Below are 7,575 nucleotides of genomic sequence, written 5' to 3' on the forward strand. Positions count from 1 at the left end.
GATGTTACTTAAATTTTTTATATAAAATCTTATGTGTGTATTTTAATGATGATGTTAATTAATGAATGAGGAAATTGTGAACATAAATAACTGTTTAATCATTGGTTTATCCAACTAGTGCTAGGCGCAAATATTGTTAGTAAATCCAACTAGAGTTGGGCTCACTATCTATTCGTCGGCTTATCCGACCAGCGCTGGACGCAAATACTATTGGTATATCCAACTAGAGCTGGGCTCACAAATTATTTGTCGGTTTACCCGACTAGCGTTGAGCACAACTTTCGTCAGTTTATTTGACTAGTGTTGTGCATACATTTGTCAGTTCATTCGACTAGCACTAGGCCCAAACACTTTTGTGGTCTATCTGCTAGGTACCGGGTGCCGTGTGTCAATTGGACTTTATAGCATGATTGTGTGAACCATTGAAAAAGGTTGGTTATAGATATTACTAAGAAAGAATTATATATATTCTTTGAAAGATATGTTATATTAGTTGAAATAGATTATTAAGTTGTGAATTAAGTTCAAATGCTTTACATGTGTTTGTGGTTATTCAAATAAATGAAACCAAATTCATATGGATCGGTTTTCATGTTTACAAGTTAGGTATATAGTAAATTCAGAATCAGCATCCTACAAGAATCTCGTACTCAACGTCGGTGATGTTCTCATTTGTGTTTTTGCCATGTACCTAGGGGGTATTAATTGATTAAAATATTTTGTTTATAGATAGTTGTATAGATATTTTGTAGTAGCATTTTGTGAATATGTACATGGTATTTTAGTATGTTGTATCTTAATGATTAATAATGCTTGATGGACTTATAATGCTTGTTTAGATAAGTCATTTTGGTCACTTTTGTGAATTGTTGTGTATGGCATTTTGATATAAGATGTTGTCTTAAATGGTCAATTATGATATGTTTTAGGCACATAATAGAATGAAGTCTTTATGCATAGAATTAGGTAATGTTCACTTGTTTTGGTAAATGTTGTGTTGTTATAATTATTATAACAACCCTTACCCGTACCCGAGACCGGGATCAAGTACGAGGCGTTACCAGACATGGACTCGAACATTTTCGGGAAATACAGGTTATAAAATTTCTTTCCAATTTGAACCCAATCAAACAACATCTTACTGTCCCTATTTTAGGCCTATGGGGCCCAAAACATACATTGAGAAAGGTCTGAGACTAAACTGAGGACCTGAGAAAGTTCTTGAAAAATTTTCTAAGTTAAGCCTCACACGCCCGTGTAGAGGCAATGCACATGCCTGTGTCCCCTACCCGTATGGAATTAATTGAATTTGTTTTCTATTTCGAACTTACAAGGGTTTTCACACGGTGAAGCACAAGCCCGTGTCCCTGGCCCGTGTCCTTCACACGGCCTAGACAAGCCCGTGCGGTTGCCCGTGTCTAAAAACTCTAGCATTCTGTTTATGACGTCAGCATGCATTTAGGGGCACAGGGCCAAGACACAGGCCCGTGTGCTAGGCCGTGCGCTCCACACGGTTGAGACACACGGTCATGTCTCTACCCGTGTGTTTACTACCATGCATTCGGACTTAATATTTTTAGGTGCAGAGGACACACGGCCTTTTCACACTCCCATGGGGCGATCCGTGTGTCACATACGGCCTAGACACACGCCCGCGTGTCCACCCGTGTGGACCTTGTTAGGCTATTTTCCAAGCCTTAGCCACCCTGTAATAACCATATCCGCTCATAGTTTTCAATAACACTTAACATGGTCTAATTATACTCTTAAATGACCTTAATATACCTCATTGCATGTAAACCTCATCTCATCGGTTTTTATACATGCTAGGTTGTCCCTTTTATCTTAAGGATTTCCATGACTTGTGACTCAATTAAGATTGGCTCATTATCTTAACTCATTGCCAAAATTGTGGCCTAACCACCCCATGTGATTTGGTCATGCTACATATGACTAATTGTAATACACCATATTTAATCATCACAAGAACATTGGAACATAACATGCACACTTTGGTAGGTCATAACCTACACCAACATGAGCCAATTTCCATGGCCATATACAAGTGAATACGTATACTTTTATAAGCCTTCATATTGGCTAATCAAATGACACATATAACAAAATAACAAAAGGCTTATACTTGCCATTGAATAAAATAAGAGTATCTATATACCAAAGCTAGACAAGATATGTGACAGCCCTAAATTGACCCTAGTCGGAAAGTGGTTTCGGGACCACTAAACCGAGTCATAAAAATAATTAATTGTTATATTCTATGCTTACTATGTGTGTGCATGCATATGTGGAAGTTTCATTCTCTAATTTTACCAATTTTATGAGAAATTATTAAATAGGGATCAATGTGAAACATGGTGAAATATGATAGGCTAATTTTAAATGGCTTATTAGTGCATGTTAACACAAGGGTGGAGTTGCATGTCAAATAACCCATTTCCTAAGGTTAGTGGCTGGCCATGACATGATGATGGGCAAAGAAAACATGTCCTAGACATGTTGGCCTAGTGCATTATGGAAGGAAAATAAAGAAATGAAAAAAAAGGAAAATGATGAAAAAAAGAGTGTGGATGCCCCCCTTGTTGCCGTGAGTTGAGGAAAAGAAAGGAGAAAAATTTTGTTGTTCATCCTTTCTCATTTTGTTACAATTGCCATGACTTGAGAAGAAGAAAAAAAAGTGTCCATTCTCTCATTTTTCTTTGCATGGCCGAATGTACTAAGAAGAAAGGGGGGAAGCTTGAGAAAATCAGCCATGGGAGCTTACTAGACTAAGGTGTTTTGATACAAGAAGGTATGTTTTATGCCACTCTTGAAAATGCATGCATAGTTTGGAGGATTGGTTCAAATTTTTCCTTGAATCTTGGATCGAAACTAAGTTGTTAGGTGAGTTAAATTTCGCCAAGAATGTTGTATTTCCTAATTAGTGTTTTGATGTTGTTGTGATGAAAGCATGGAGATGAGTGAGTTCGAATGTTTAACAAAAGGAGATTTTGTGCCATTGAGTTCTTGTTGTTATGTGTGTATGTGCATGAGTATTCGCCATGCTATAAAATTTATGTTGCAAAATGATTTAATGCTTAATGTGATATATAATAGTACTTGTGAATGAGCTTGAGAGCACCTAAATTATTAGTTGGAAGTGCGAATGTAGTCTTGGATGAATTTTAAAGAACAAAGAAATTTTGGGTGACTAGAGGTCAAGGACATTCGCCAAAGGCTTGTGTGCTAGCAAAATTTGGCCTAGATGGGGTAAATGTTAAGTGTTAAATGCAATGGAAATGCTAGATTAATGTTGCACATTCGGCTATAGTTAGGCATGTTTATGATCTCATTTAGACGATTAGACATAAAAAGGGTGGTAATGAGGCTGAAAATTGTTGAATGGCTAGTTGGGTAATGAATGTAGCATTCGCCATATGGGGTAAAAATGGGTCAAATGTTCGTGAAATAAAACTTTGTGAATTGATGAATTAATGATGATAGTATTGTTGATGTCATGTATATATGTATAAATATTTGGCAAGACGGTTAAACTAGTTAATTTATTGATTAGCTCAAGAAGCTAGAGGGGGAGAATCAAGCAAAAGCAAAGGAAAGAACATCGAATAGCCGAGTTGGAACCATTTTACCCAACACAAGGTAAGTCATTAAGCATATATTTGGCATTGTTTTAAATGATCATAATATCTATGCAATTGTGTTTAATGAGATGATATGTAAATGAAAATGTATGTGTATGGAATGATGACATTGTTGAATGTAAAAGAAATAGTGAAATGTGTAGAAAGTTTGCTTTCGACACTAAGTGTCTTGAGCAATACGTGTGTACGGTGATTTGAGATTGGCACTAAGTGTGCATGCTGGAAATATATGGCACTAAGTGTGCATGCTGGAAATATATGGCACTAAGTGTGCATGCTGGAAATATATGGCACTAAGTGTGCATGCTGGAAATATACGGCACTGGGTGTGCGAGCTCGAAGGGTATGGCACTATGTGTGCGGGCTTAAATCACATGGCACTAAGTGTGCGAAATCGAGTATTAAGCACTGTGTGTGCGTACTCTATATATATATCTCCGATCGAACAATTATATGGAGGGTGTGTCTTCATCGAGTTGAGTATGGACAGCGGAAAGAGTAAGTACCTTGAGTTCGTGGCTAATAGATACTATGTTCATGCTCGGAGTTGAGTCGGTAAGTTTTAAATCTATGTGATGATTTCAATTGCATGATTGTTGCGGAAATGAAATGATGTATGGAAATTGCTTCAAATATCCTATTGAATAGTATATGAAATGTAAATGTATGACTTGGTATGAGATTGATCCGAAAGGTCTAAGGAACTATGGTATAGTTCGGTATGGCTGGAACGCTGGGCCTTGTTTCATTATTTCATTTTATGATAATTTTAGTAACGGATGGTTGTGAAATGCTTATGACTTACTGAGTTATAAACTCACTCAGTGTTTTCTTGTCACCCATTTTAGGTCTCTTGGACTCGTATCGTTTATGCGTGCTCGGAACCGTCGTTGAAGTTATCACACCGCTGGAAATCTTTTGGTATTGTCTTCGTAGTTGAACTAGGAGAACATTTGGCATGTATAGGCTATTTTGTTTTGTTGAATCTCGGGTTGTAAACTTTAAGCCATGCGAAGATGGCCTATGTGGTCGGTTGAGTGTGAATCTAAAACCTATAGGCACGAGCCTTAGAAACCTTAATTTTGATAAGGTGGCCATAGTTTGTATTATGTATGATGAAATAGTTGGCCATGGAAGAATTATTAAATAGTCATTGTTTGCTTTAGTACCAGATGCTACCAGCAGCAGTGAGGTGAGATGGAAAAATCACTAAAAATAGTAGAAGTAGAATTAAATAGTGAATAAATTATGAAATTGAACCTTGATGAATCTATTTTCATATGGACGAAACGAAACGACCGTATGAGCTGTATTTTAAGAGATATTCAGGTTTTTGCAAAACAGGGCCAGAACGGTTTCTGGATCCCCTGCTCCGACTTGGAAAATTTACCATAAATTATCCAGAAACAATTAGAAGTCATGCCTTATATTCATAGATTCCCCTTTGAGTCTAGTTTCATTAGAAACAAACTTCATGAGCATTAGAGCTCTGTACGAGATGATATCCAGGTCGTAATGCGTAAAGGTCAGTGTAGTCGAACCCTGAAACAGGGGTGACTTTAACTAATAAACTGTACCAATTGGCCTGACCAAAAATTCTAAAAATAAATCCATGGATGGATATATGAGTCTAGTTTCAGGGAAAATTAACGGAACTCATTTTCGAGTTCTGGAACTCGAGATATGATTTTTAAGGTGACAGTGACGCAGTTAACTAGCCTGCCTGGAACAGAAAAAGGAAAACAAAAAAAAAATTTTCCAAGAGAGGAATAAGTAAAGTAAGCCCGGTAACACCTCGTGGTCAAATCCGGTGACGGTCACGGGTTTGGGGTGTTACAAGATAATAGTGTGTTGACTCTCCAACCGTCTCCCAATCTTCGCAAGCCCACTAGCTCTGTAAGACAGGGAAAAGAGAGGGGTAAGCATTTGCATTCTTAGTAAGCCCGAATAACTGGAAAGTAAACTTACCGATTAATTAGCATGCATCCATATTAGGCAATAAAACCAACAAGCATGAAATAGTTTCCCTATCACATGCACTCAATCAACAAGTTAGTCTCATAACAATGCACCATGTAATTTGTTTTAGATAAGCTCATCATTCAACATTTCATTTTTATATCTCATGTTAATCCCGCTAAGTTTCTCGCAAGTCTCGATGGATTATTCATTTACCGTCAAGTCATAAGAGCGATCATCTCAAGTATGCACTCCCGAGAACCTCACATCATACGCCGGGATTACCAGTCCAGGCTAAATCCCCCACAATGTACACTCATAGGGTGATGTCGAGATTACCAGTCCAGGCTAAATCCCTTGCAACGACAAACACCCGTAATGAGCTCGGATCTGAATTACCATTCCAGGCTAAATTCAGACTCTAGTTGGATTAGCCGTCCGGGCTAAATCCACAATGCACACATATTCTTCGGGAGATTTAATCACTTAAGGAACACCCGTCTGGGCTAGATCCTTCCTATATTTGAGATCAATGGATTACCCGTCTGAGCTAAATCTTTTTCTGTAAAACATGCAGGATCTCAAATCATGTAAGCCATGGTTTATCCATCAAATTTCCCTTTTTGACTTCAACCGGGACATTTATTATCATTTCATTATTATTAACATACTTCATGGATTTTCATGCCATCATTATAACCAATTATCATACATTCATAACACATGTAACTAGACATATTAATAATTTACTTAAAGTTATTTGAACTTACTTGGTATCTGTTTCGGTTTTACGTCTCGGTTATTTCGAAACCTTTCGTTTTCCTCGATCAACCTCCGAAATTTGTTCCTCGGGGTTTATAACAATAAAAATGAATCATTAATACCTCACATTATTCTTTTTGAGTCTAAATTTCACCCCTAGACAAAATAACCGTTTTGCCCCTAACCTTTCACATTATTTACGATTTAGTCCCTAGCTCTATGATGAAATGCATTAATTTTCTACATTACCCAAGCCTAGCCGAATGTTCTTTCCTCTTATGCAGCCCATATTTTTCCATTATTTCACATTTCTACAACATATTTTACACCTTTTGCAAAAATGTCCTTTTAGGTTTTTTTCATGAAAATCACCTAGAAAAAGATGTTTAACACACATCCAACTCTCATATTCCTCCATAAATCATCAAATAATAAACATGTCACACATGGGTCACTTTACATACATGAACCCTAACTCAAAATACAGGTAGAAATGGAGAGAGTAAGTTACCAGGATTTCAAAAATATGAAGAACATTAAAAACGAGGCTTGGGAGCACTTACTATTGAGTTTGAAAAGTGAAGAAACCCTAGCTATGGTGGCTCTCAAATTTCGGCAGCAAGGTGGAGAAGATGAGCTGAGTTTTGGCTTATTTTCCTATTTTATTTCATTAATTAGCCAAATGACCAAAATGCCTTTAAACCCTTTCTTTCAAATTTTATCCATACAATGCCCATTTTTGTCCAAAAACTTAGAAATTAAGAAAATTGCTCTTTAAGGACTTCTAATTAATAATCTAAAGCAATTTCATACAAATTTCTTTTAGAATCCAAGTTTTGCACTTTATTCAATTTGGTCTTTAATTTCCAATTGGACACCTTACTCATAGAATTTCTTCATGAAACTTTAACACATGCATATACTCATATTCTAGACCTCATAATAATCATAAATAAATATTTCAACGTCGAATTTGTGGTCCCGAAACCACTATTCCGACTAGGCCCTATTTTGAGATGTTACAATTGTGGTGCTAAAATGACATGTTTGTGTGTGTTTGGATGTTGTTTAGGTCTCTTTTAAAGTGTGCTAAAATAGGATGAATGGTTATGCATGTAATGAATTTGAAATGACTTGGTTTTAGGTAAATTTGGGTTTACACGACCTGAGACATGGGCGTGTGAGGCAACTGAAA

The sequence above is a fragment of the Gossypium arboreum genome, chromosome 9 (genome assembly GCF_025698485.1).
Source record: "Gossypium arboreum isolate Shixiya-1 chromosome 9, ASM2569848v2, whole genome shotgun sequence".
Lineage (NCBI taxonomy): Eukaryota > Viridiplantae > Streptophyta > Magnoliopsida > Malvales > Malvaceae > Gossypium > Gossypium arboreum.